Raw genomic sequence first — 13,300 nt, 5'->3', positions numbered from 1 at the left:
GTGTATGTTGACAATATAAAAACTAAGCTACAGGGAGTTCCCATCGTGGCCCAGTGGTGACGAAGCCAACTAATATCTATGAGGACTTGGGTTCAGTACCTGGCCTTGCTCAGTGGGTTGAGGATCTGGTGTTGCTGTGGCTCTGATGTGACCCCTAGCTTGGGAACTTCCATATGCTGTGGGTTTGGACCTAAAAAGAGAAAAAAACAAAACAAAAAACTAAGCTATGTAACACTATGGTTTTCCCAAACAAAATTTATTTTGGAGAACAAAATGTTTTCTGATTCAATATGTATGCAAAGAGGCATATTTTTTAGTCTTTTGTTAAATATTTTAAATGTTTAGAAGAAGTGCATACTAAGGTACCTGGTCCTAATTCTGTCACCTGTGTGCTTTGAGCCTGTCATTTGACCTCTCTAAAATTCAGGCTCCAGTTGCCTCTGTCAGGTTTGATTCCTGGCCTGGGAACTTCCACATGCTGAAGGCGCAGCCACCGGGGGCCGGGGGGGAAACCCAAACAGGAGTTCCTGCTGTGGTGCAGTGAGTTAAAAATCTGACTGCAATGGCTCTGGTCACTGTGGAGGGGGCGGTTAAATCCCATGATGGGTTGAAGGATCCAGTGTTGACACAGCTGAGTTGTAGGTCATAGCTGTGGCTTGGATTCAGTCCTTGGCCTGGTAACTTACATATGCTGTGGGTGTGGCCATAAAAAAAAAAAGGAACAAAAATCAGTTGAGTTTTTTTTTGAATCGATAAGTCCTGATTTTACCCCCGAACTCATGTTCTCCTGTTTCCTTCCCCAGAGGCGATCAGTTACCAGTTTCTTAGGTATTTTCCCTGAGATATTCTATGGAATATGAATGATGGCATTCTATACACACTTGTCTTCCAGTGATCAGTGTGCCTTGGCAATTATTCTGTACTAGCACATGTGGGTCTCATTTTTTTTTCTTTGACTGTGTGGTGTTCCCTTGTATAATTTCCAAAATTTCTTTTATTGGTCCTCCATTGATGGAAATATATATTGTTGTGATTTTTTTTAATTAAAAAACTTTAAAAAATTGTAAAATATATAGCAAAATGTATCGTTTTAACAAATTTTAATCCTACGGTTCAGTGGCATTAAATTACTTCACATTATTATGCAATTCTGCCCATCTTCCAACTCCAGGACTTTTTTCAGCTTCCCAAACTGAAACTCTAACTCATTAAAAATGCTTTTTGCCCTGAGCATGGCAGCCACATTCTACTCTCTGGCTTTATGAATTTGATTACTCTATGTACTATATAAGTGGAATCATACAGTATTTATCTTCTTGTGACTGTTTTATTTCGTTTAGCATAATGTCCTCAAGGTTCATCCGTACTGTGGCATATGTCAGTATTTCCTTCCTTTTTGGGCTGAATAATATTTCATTGTTTGTATATACTACATTTTGTTTATCCATTCATTTGCTGATGGACATATGAGCTGCTTCCACTTTTTGGCTATAATGAATAATGCTGCTATGAACATGGGTATACAAAAATTTAGAACTTTAAAAATTATAAAATTTCATATATGCAAAGTATATGCGATAACCAAACAGACATATAATCATCACTGGCCAGCACTATCGAATCCTAACATTTTTCCATATTTTATTCTGATATTTTTAAGTATAGATTTGGCTGAAGCCCACGGTATACCTTTTCCCAATTCTAATCTCATTCCTTCCCAGATAAACCCACATTTTGAATAATACAGGTATTGTTTATGCTTTTAAAATAAATATAAATGGCATCATAATATGCAAATATCTCTGTATTTTTCTTTTTTGCACTGTTTTTGAGATTTATTATGATGATAACATCGCTGTAATTTATTCATTTTCAAGGTCATTTAGCGTCCCACTGAATGAATTCATTCTTCTGTTTATGAACATTTAGGTGGTTTTCAAATATTATTATAAACAATACTATAGTGAATTAAAAAAAAATATTTCCATAGACTCTAGAAATTAGATTCTTGCTATATCATCTTGGAACTTATTAGAAATGCAGCATCCCAGACTCCACTCCAGACTTGCTGAATTAGAACGTATCTTTAGGCAGGATTCCCCAGGTGATTCACAAGCATATTAGAGTTTAAGCAGTTGTTCTCAAACTGTCCCGCAGTTGAGTCACCTGGGAAGTTAAAATGAATAACAGTAGCAGCAAACTTAGCCTGGCTCATGACCCAGAGATTTTGATTTAATTGATTTTTGTTGTTGTTGCTGTCTTTTTAGGGCCACACCTGCAGCATATGGAGGTTCCCAGGCTAGTGGTCACATTGGAGCCTATAGCCGCTAGGCTATATACCACAACCACAGCAATGCCAGATCTGAGCTGCATCTGCTACCTACACCATAGCTCACAGCAACGCTGGATCCTTAACACACTGAGTGAGGCCAGGGATTCATTTCTGCTGAGCCAAGATGGAAACTACTGATTTAATTGCTCCAGGATATGTCTGGGTCTCCAGGGACTTTTAAAAGCTTCTTAGGTGATTCTAATATGTAGCCAAGATTTAGAATGACATCTTGGACCAAAACAGCCCTGGCTGCATTGTGCCTGTCACTTGGCTTTTACTGGGATAATTCTTTAGTAAGGACGTTTTTGGAGTTCCTATTGTGACTCAGAGGTAATGAACTCAACTACTATCCATGAGGATGCAGGTTCAGTCCCTGGTCTCGCTCAGTGGATCTGGCATTGCTGTGAGCTGTGGTGTAGGCTGGCGGCTGCAGCTCGGATTCAACCCCAAGCCTGGGAACTTCCATGAACATCCATGTGCCACAGGTGCAGCCCTAAAAAGCCAAAAAAAAAAAAAAAAAAAGTACAGTTTTACTCACAAGGGGCTAGAGCAGTCATGTAGATACTATGGTGGAACATCTAAACCAGTAAATTATCAAAACACTTGAGCAAATGCTTTGTTGTATTTTTAGTACAATTAGTTCTTAGTCTATAGAGTTTAATTTACTTAACACACACTCGTAAGGTACCAACTACATATCGGATAATCTTCTAAAAAAGCCCTTTATTAATGTTATCTCTCTTAAAATTTGTTGGAAAACTTCCTTTCCAATTGAAAAAACTTTGAAATTTTGAGTGAAAAAGTACGGTTTGTCAGAGTATGTGAGCAATAAGAAAGATCGCACCGCAGGATGGTAAGGTTCCTTGTTCTGTGCTCAGTGGGGTGGTGCAGCTCACACTTTCAGTATCCAATCTGGGGCTCTTCCTGAGGGAAGCTGCTTTCTATTCACTAGATAGGGCGTGGGCTCTGAGTGCATAAAAACCCCTGCCTCCTGAAGGAAGAGAACTTGGGGCTTTGTCCCTTTAGCGAAGTGGACTTTTCTGTCCAACACTAAAATTGGGGAAATTCCTGACCTTTTAATAGAGTCTTGGGGCTAATTATTCACCTACCCTGTTACTCTGCATTTTTGCAAATAAATTGTAGAACAGAGCATTAAATCACAACTGGATCAGCTATTTTGATGTATATTTATGTGACCTGAAGCAACATTCTTAGAGTAAATTTTTTTTCCCATTACTTAAATTCATGTTTAATCACATAAGTAGACATACTTTTTTTTTTTTTCTTTTCAGGGCCACACTCACGGCATATGGAGTTTCAGGCAAGGGGTCAAATCAGAGCTACAGCTGCTGGCCTATGCCACAGCCATAGCATTGTGGGATCAGAGCTGCATCTGAGACCTACACCACAGCTCACAGCAATGCCGGAACTCTGATCCACTGAGCGAGGCCAGGGATCGAACCTGTATTCTCATGGATATTAGTCAGGTTCATTTCTGCTGCACTACAATGGGAACTCCCCATAAATACATTTTCACTGTCAAATACTTTCACACTCTTGAAGAAGGAAAGTGCTCCTTAAAATCCCCATTTCCTTAATAAGTCTACAAATAACAAATGCTGGAGAGGGTGTGGAGAATAGGGAACCCTCCTACACTGTTGGTGGGAATGTAAATTGGTATAACCACTGTGGAAAACAGTATGGAGTTTCCTCAGAAAACTAAAAATAGAACTACCATATGATCCAGCAATCCCATTCCTGGGCATATATCCAGCTAAAACTGTAATTCAAAAAGATACATGCACACCTATGTTCATAGCATCACTAATTCACAACAGCCAAGACATGGAAACAACCTAAATGTTCACTGATAGATGAATAGACTGAGAAGATGTGGTACATATATGCAATGGAATATGACTCAGCCGTAAAAAGAATGAAATAATGCCATTTGTAGCAGCATGGATGCAACTAGAGGTTCTCATACTAAGTGAAGTAAGTCAGAAAGCGGATAAATACCATATGATGTCAACTTATATATGGAATCTAAAATATCTCATGAATGAACCTATCTACAAAGCCAAAACTGACTAACAGTCATAGAGAACAGATTTGTGGTTGCCGGAGGTGGGAGTAAGGGAGGGAGTGTGATGGACTGGGAGTTTGGTGTTAGTAGATGCAAACTGTTACACTGAGAATGGATAAAAAATAAGGTACTCTATAGCACAGGGAACTATAGCCAATTTCCTGGGATAGACCACGATGGAAAATAATATTAAAAAAGAATGTATATATATGTATGAATGGGTCACATTGCTGTATAGCATAAATTGGTACAACATTGTAAATCAACTATACTTTAAAAAAAAAGAATAAAAATTTAAAAAAATCTTTATTTCCCCAACCCCTTTTCCCTTCCAAGAGGTAACTGGTACTACTAACATAATGTGCATCCTTTGAAACTTACTTCTGTATCTCTATGGATGTAGTTTTAACTTTTTTTTCCCTCCATTGTCCCTAGGCATACTGAGTTCCTGGGCCAGGGATCAGATCTGAGCTGCAGTCGCAAACTATGCTGCAGCTACAACAACGATGGCTCCTTTAACCACTGTGCCAGGCCAAGGATCGAACTTGTGTTCTGGCATTGAAGATGTACTGCTGATCCCATTGTGCCACAGTGTGAACTCTAGTTTTAACTTTTTATTGGAGAAGATTTCTAAGTCCTCTAACTTTTAACATTTATTATGGTGTTTCTTGTTTAATGATACACTCTCATTTCTATCCCAGATTTGTTAAATTCTTCCCCATGGTTACACTAGATATAAATTTACTCACTCCAAATATAGCTTAAAAATATACTCTAGATAATTAAAACAATGGCCAAAGTTGAAGAGTTCAGTGCTGCAGCAGAATTTTATTTTAAAAGGGAAGCAGTGACATCTTAATTATAGATCTCCTGTTTCAGGTGGATAAAACTGTAAGGCAAAACTTTTCCTGGGGATGAGAAATATGCCTGTATTTTTGCATGAGGATTCCCTTTCCCTTTCTTCTAGTACCAGTGGCTTGCAGCCAGCAGCCTGGGGGATTTTTATTTGCTGAGTGTGACACTGTTCTTCTGTCCCTTCCTCCGCTTGTGCAGGAGGGCTGATGAATTTTGTTCCATAGGAATACTCTTTGATTGCTGGTAAGACAGTCCAGACAACGGGTTCATAAACAAGGGCCTTAGGAAATGCTCACTGTGTTCTGCAGATGGGCACTCTCAGAACTGCTGTTGCCTGATTCTGTTACATATTTCATCCATACATCCTCCTGCCAAGTCCTTAGTGGACTGAGGAAAGAGAATGAGCAGCTTCTTGTTTCTTTGCATGTGATCATCATTTTATCACTTGGTAACTGGCAAGGAAAACAGGAATTCATCTTTGGGTTCAAGGACTCTGCAAAGTCACTACCAGTTAAGAGAACTGTGGCCTGTGCTGTATTTCAAGAGAGATTTATATGCTACCTCGTAACTGCCCTATCGAATGTGGTTGCCACTTTTGGAATTCATGGACTAATGTGCTAAAGAGTAAAAGCCAAGCATCTGAAGAAGGAACCTATTTCCAAGTAAAATTTGGCCGCGGAATTTCTGTGGCTCAGCATGTTAAGAACCCGACTAGTATTCATGAGGATGCAAGTTCAATCCCTGGCCTCGCTCAGTGGGTTAAGGATCCAGTGTTGCCACAAGCTGTGGTGTAGGTTGCAGATGCGGCTCGGATCCTGCGTTGCTGTGGCTCTGGTGCAAGCTGGCAGCTGCAGCTCTGACTTAACCCCTAGCCTGAGAACTTCCATATGCTGTGGGTGTGGCCCTAAAAAATTAAATAAATAAAAATAAAATAAAGTAAAATAAAATTTGGCCATGACATTCCTTTGCTTAAAAACTTTCACTGGTTCCCCATTGCCTGAGATTTAAGTTCTATTGTCATAGAATTACATCAAAGCCTGTTTATTCATATGTCTATTATTATTATTATTATTATTATTATTATTTTATTTTTTTTTTTACGGCTGCACCTGCTGCAGGATGCCCCTGGGCCAGGGATTGAATCAGAGCTGCAGCTGCAAGCCTACTCCACAGCCAAGGGCAACACTGGATCTGAGCTACATCTGTGACCTAAGCTGTAGCTTGCAGCAATGCCAAATCTGAAACCCATTGAACAAGGACAAGGATCAACCCTGCATCCTCACAGAGACAACGTTGAGTCCTTAACCAGCTGAGCCACAATGGGAACTCCCAAAGCCTTTTTAAAGCAGAGCTCACAAACCAGCATCCTAGGATTGAATTTGTCTTGCAGATATGTTTTTTCTGGCCCCACAGTGTTTTAGAAAAATTAGAATTAGTTCTCAAGAGACCAAAGTCAAGAGATTTAATATAAAAATTTGGATTTCTGGCCCTATTGGCTAGCATTTCTGTTTAAATCAGATGAAATGAGTTGTGGTATACTCTTTGGATGGGACATGAGCTCTCCTCTTTGCAACAACCACCCCTTCCCCATACTGGATTCCCCTGGGAATACTGGCACTATAAGCCTTCCTTTCTGCCCCACGGCTCCTTTGCTGCTGCAGGATGGAAAGCAGGAAGGAATTCTCTAGCCTTTCTGATACAGGTGCAAAAACCTATAAGTTTCAAGGTGTTAATATTCTATGCGGCAACCCTCTAGTAATAAGGATCAAAAGCCAGCTGATAAATACTCCCTATTTTTATGTTTGCGGGGATAATTCTAAGTTGTGTTCTACATAGTAATTCTCCATAGCTACTGGAGAGTCCCTAGTGGAATAGAGCTTCAGTTTTTCACTGCACTAACCAGATCCACATTCACCCCTAGATTGTCTTTCTCTCTTCGTTTTTACACTTTCCAGTCACTCACTCTTAATCTTTGGGAAATAAACTCTTGTACCTAAGTGCCTGTCGCAGGTTTTGCTTTTTAGATGGGCACAAAGCTAAGACTTCCTCTAATCCTGATTTTCTTAACCAGCCCACATGATTCACACAGTTTACCTTCTTGGCTCTGCAGGCATTTGCAGTTGTGACCCTGTCCTAGAGATCATGGTTAGGGACTCACTCCAGGTATTCTCTGCCATGACCACCTGAGCAAGTCCTCCGATGCTCCAGGCAATATTAAAGCCCTTTGCTAGTGCTGTTTCCTTGCTTTAAACCCCACTCCTGAGCCCTACACCAATTCCCTGTTAACTTCCTTTCATCAGCAAATTCCTCCTCAGCCTTCAAGGCCAGGTTCAGTTTAGATTCCTCTATGGACCTTTCTGTAACTCTTCCACAATTGAGCATCTTTAAAGACTAAGGAGAAAGAGCCAGAAGAGGCAGAGAGTGCGGAGAGGAAGAAGACACTGATGGAGTCCACTCTTTGGAGATGATGGGAATAGCTTTTATTGGTACAGATGCAGGTGTCTACCTCCAAAAGAAGAAAGGTTCTTCCTTCTTCTCTGAGGTAGGAATTATGACAGCAAACATTGCTACATATCTACTCTGTGCTGGAATATTCTGAGTATTTTCGAAATATTTAACAAATGTAAGCCTTTCTGTGGACTTCCCGTGTGGCTCACAACAAAAGTAAGCCTTTCTTCCTCATAAGGACTCTTGTATAATGTGAGGTATGTATTGTTGTTATCCCCATTTTACAAATTTGAAAACTGGGGTACAGAAAGGTTAAGTAACTGCCCAGGATCACACACCCAGTAGGTAGTCAGGTTGCCAGGTAGTGTGGTTTCAGAGTTCATGCTCTTGACCACTACGTCTTATTGCTTCTTAAGGGAAGCTAATGTGGAAAATACATACTTAGGGAAAAGAAAGCTGAGATGGGCGATGTTTATTGACCTAAATTTTCTCAGTGAAGCTGGAGACAAAGGCAAACCATTGTGATTGTAGGAGGTGGTGACCCTCTTTGAATTTGACCAGAAAGTGAGAAAAAGAAGCATTAAGAGTAAATTGGTCTTGTTCCTATTTTTGAAAATATCGGTAACACTGTGCCTGCCTCTTAGCACATTTTCAAGTACTTGGCAATTACTTGCCATTTTGCCAAATGGCATCATTCCTCTTTTGTTGGTTTTCCTTGTGGCTCTTCAGAAACTACAGTGCTTGAGGCTTTGACAAATTTTGGAAATAACAGTTATAGGAATGGACCTCAGACTGTCCAGAACATAGGGGAACCTGCTTCTGGAAAAAGGAACCTTTGCTTTCTCCAGCATTGCTGTAAACACTGAGGAAGGATTTGGGGGGTGTTTTGCAGTCTAGCATAGCCTGGGTGGTTTCCAGCACAGATGGGCATCAGATCTCCACGAGAATGGAAAAGATGTCCCCTGCCCAGCAAGTTCTCATACCCAGGAGGGTGGTTTATCCATAGCCAAGCATCTCACTGTGAAATGTGGGGAGACCTTGGAAGTTTCACTTCTAGTTGTGTTATTACCTGCTTTATACAACCATCTTCAGAGTTTCACATCCTTGCCATTAAAGAAACATTACATGCTTGATGCTTGGGGGAATCTGTCCATTATCTCATAACCATCCGGTGGGGACACACACAACCAGTTCACCACAACATGGCAGGTATATAGCTAGCTGCATGGAGTTATGAAAGGACAATGTGTCTGATTCAGGGATGTAACATTCAACTCACTACATTTAACAAACTTAGTCAGGAGGCTAAATCTAAGCAGACTAACCAAACAACCAAAAGTGTGGATGCATATGTGGGTAAGTGGAAAAGAAAATGTGGGACAGGGAAATAGCATTTTCCCATTAAAGATGGTTTTTCCATATTTAGTTTTGTGAGAATCTTTGCTGTCATCATCCTTGCTTTGTGGTGTAAGGCTAAGAGCCCTTTAGTTGTGGCAATTACCTTTCACTCATGGGATGGTAACAAAAGATAGAAGGAGAGTGAAGAATAAAAGGTAACATTCTGAAAACAATCAGACTCTTTTAGCCTGATGGCTTCCTGAGATGAGGCTGGGGTTCTCAAGCTTCAGTGTGCAGTAGAATCCTTGGGGTGCTGGTTTTTTAGCCTCACCTTCAGTGGTCTTCATTAAGTAAACCTGGGCTTGAGTCCAGGAATCTGCATTTCAAATAAGTACCTGATTGGCGGGGGTGGATAGGAGGGAAGTGGTGGCCCACAGTGGTCTAGAAGGAATGTTTCTGTTTTGTTTTAAAAGAGAAGAAAATGAAGAGAATGCACCATTTTAAAACTTCAGTTAACTTTTTGCCAAGATTATTAAAATGAGTGGCCTGGCAAAATCTTTCTACTTTGGTTGAGTTTATCTCAATCATCTATGTTTGTTATGTGCACTATTTGTAATACATAGTGTTCCTAATACATAGTATTCCCTTATAATCCTTTTGTTGGCTGCAGTGTCTGCAGTGCTATCTCCATTTTGTTTGTAATTTGTATCTTCTCTCTTTTTAATAATTGTCTTGCTGGATTTTGATTGCATTGCTTGCTTGCATTGATTTTATTGATCTTTTCAGAGAACTAGTTTTGTGTTTGATAGCTTTTTATCTATTGTGTTTCTGCTTCCAATTTCATTGATTTCTTCTCTTTACTATTTCCTTTATTAGGTTCGTTTTGGGTTTTTTTTGCTCTTTTTCTAGAATGTTGAGGTAGGAGCTTGGGTTATCTATTTGAGATTTTTCCTTGTAGCTAATGTATGCATTTAGTACTATAAATTTCACTCTTAGAACAGCTTTAATGCTGATATGTTGTATTGTCACTTTTTTTTTTTTTTTTGGTCTTTTTAGGGCTGCACCCATGGCATATGGAGGTTCCCATGCTAGGGGTCAAATGGGAGCTGTAGCCATTGGCCTATGTCACATCCACAGCAATGCCAGATCTGAGCCATGTATGTGACCTACGCCACAGCTCACGGCAACGCCAGATCCTTAACTCACTGATCGAGGCCAAGGATTGAACCCTCATCCTCATGGATGCTAGTCGGGTTTGCTAACCACTGAGCCACGATGGGAACTCCTGTATTTTCACTTTTGATCAGTTTAATATATTTTTTAAAATTTCAGTTGAGATTTCCTCTTTGACTCATGAATTATTTAAGAGTGAGGAATGTGTTGCTTAACTTCCAAATATTTGGAGATTTTCCCATTTTTCTATTTTAAATTTCTATTTGATTTTACTGTGGTCAAAGAACACTATCTGATTTCAATTCATTTAGATTTATTGAGGTTTGTCTTATGGCTCAGAATATGGTTTATTTTGGCATATACTCTGTGGGAACTTGAAAAGAATGTGTGTTCTGCTATTGCATGGAATATTCTATAAATTAGTAGATCATGTTAATTGATAAATTTTGAGTTTTATAGCCTTGCTGATTTTCTATCTAGTTGTTCTAGTAATTGTTGAGAAAGGAGTGTTGACGTCTCCAACTGTGATTGTGAATTTGTCTATCTCCTTTCAGTTTCATCAGCTTTTGCACTGCATATTTTGAGCTTTATTATTTACTGCATCTACATTTAGGACTGCTAATAATAAAGGTGATTGACTCCTTTATTATTACATAATATCTCTTTCTGTCTCTAGTAATTTTCTTTTCTCTGAAGACTTCTTTATATGGTACTCATATACCCACTAATGCTATCTTAAATTAACATTTTCGGAATTCCTGTTATGGCTCAGCAGGTTATGAACCTGACTAGTACCCATGAAGATGTGCATTCAACCCCTGGCCTCACTCAGTGGATTAAGGATCCCGCATTGCCATGAGTTATGGTGTAGGTTACAGATGTAGCTCAGATCCCATGTTGCTGTGGCTATGCTGTAGGCTGGCAGCTGCAGCTCTGATTCGAACCCTAGCCTGGGGACTTCCATATGCCGTACCTGCAGCCCTAAAAAGAAAAATAAGAAAGAAAAAATTAACATTTTCATGGCTTATCTCTTTCCATCTTTTTACTTTCAACATGCTTATATTGTTATATTTAGAGTTAATTTCTTGTAGACAACATACAGTTTGGTCAGGGTTTTTAATCCAATCTGCCAACCTATGTCTTTTAATTGTTGTGTTTAAACCATTTCCATTTATTTATTTTTGTCTTTTTGCCTTTTCTAGGGCCTCTTCCCAAGGCATATGGAGGTTCCCAGGCTAGGGGTCTAATCGGAGCTGTAGCCACTGGCCTATGCCAGAGCCACAGCAACACCAGATCCGAGCCGTGTGTGCAATCTACACCACAGCTCACAGCAACTACGGATCCTTAACCCCCTGAGCAAGGCCAGGATCGAACCTGCAACCTCATGGATTGGTCAGATTGGTTTACCACTGCACCACGACGGGAACTCCCTAAACCACTTCCATTTAATGTTACTGATATGCTAGGACTTAAATCTGCCATTTTATTTTTTGTTTTCAGTTCTCTCCACTTTTTGTTTTTGTTTTCTTTTTCCTATCCCCCTGTGGGTTACCTGAACATTGTTTAGATTTCATTTTGATTTATCTATACTATTTTTGTGGTATCTCTTTGTATAACTTTTTAACAGTTGCTTTAGCTATTACATTACATAACACCTAGTGTATACCTAATGTTACAGTTTACTAGTGTTGTCCTTTTACTATTTCAAGTGAAGTGCAGAAATCTTACCCTGGTTACATTCCTTTACCCTCTCTTACTTATAATTATCTTAACTATTTTCTCCACATACATTTAGAACGATGTCAGACAGTGTAATGATTTTTGCTTCAACTTTCAAACATAATTTAGAAAACTGAAGAGCAGAGGAAAGTCTATTGTATTTACCCACACTTTTGGTTCTTGTTGCCAAGGTCCCTACTTTTATCGTTTCCTTTTTGTTTAGAGAATTTCTTTAGCTATTCTTTTAGAGTACGTATGCTGGTGACAAATTCTCATAGTTTTCCTTCATCTGGGAATGTATTGATTTTTCTCTTCCTTCCTAAAGGTTATTTTTCCTAGATATAGGATTCTGAGTTGACAGTTCTTTTTTACGGCACTTGAAAAATGTTGTGCCATTTCCTTCTAGCTTCTAGAAAGTGTAATAGGCAATACACTTTCATTCAAATAGTTTGTTCCTATAAACAGTGTGTCATTTCTTTCTTTTTGCTTTCAAGAATTTTTCTTTGTCTTTTATTTTTGGATCTATAAGGTGTCTTGGTATGATTTCTTTGGATTTTCTTATTTGAGATTTTCTACTAAACTGAATCCATAAGCTTATGATTTCTGCTAAATTTGGGAAGTTTTCACCCATTATTTCTCTGAGTCTTTTTCCACCCCTCCCTCATCCTCCTCCCTCTTTATTTTATTTTATTTTTTTGTCTTGTTAGGGATGTACCCGAGGCATATGGAGGTTCCCAGGCTAGGGGTCTAATTGGAGCTGTAGCTGCTGGCCTATGCCAGAGCCACAGCAGCATAGGATCCGAGTCACATCTGTGACCTACACTACAGCTCATGGCAATGCTGGATCCTTAACCCACTGAGCGAGGCCAGGGACTGAACCCACATCCTCTTGGTTCCTAATCAGATTCATTAATCACTGAGCCACTATGGGAACTCCCCTTTTTATTTTTAATTTAATTTTATTTTTAATTTATTATTATTTTTTTGCCACACCTGAAGCATGTGGAAGTTTCTAGGACAGGGAATGAACTCGTACCACAGTTGTGACCTGCACCACAGCTGTGGCAATGCCAGATCCTTAACCCACTGTATTAATTAGCGTCCTGAAGCTCTGCTCCAGCAGGAAAGGAAGGCAGAGCCTTGTGACTGTCAGGTGGGGATGGAATTTCAAGTTTCCCACTTGGCGTCTGTTGACATTCAAGAGGAGCTCTTTATTACTGCCCTTTAGATATGAGAATTCTGGCTCCCCATTTGGCCTCCATTGACACTGATAGAAGATAGAACAACAGAAATTGTTGAACAACCAGAACCTGAACAACCAGAAAGAAACTTTTTTTAAGAAGTGTTTC

This window comes from Sus scrofa, chromosome 13 (genome assembly GCF_054392235.1).
Source record: "Sus scrofa isolate SSC_HxYL_T2T_F1_AM1 chromosome 13, Sscrofa_HxYL_maternal_Yorkshire_Landrace_v2.0, whole genome shotgun sequence".
NCBI classification, from domain to species: Eukaryota; Metazoa; Chordata; class Mammalia; order Artiodactyla; family Suidae; genus Sus; species Sus scrofa.
Note: the sequence above shows the minus strand (reverse complement) of the source record.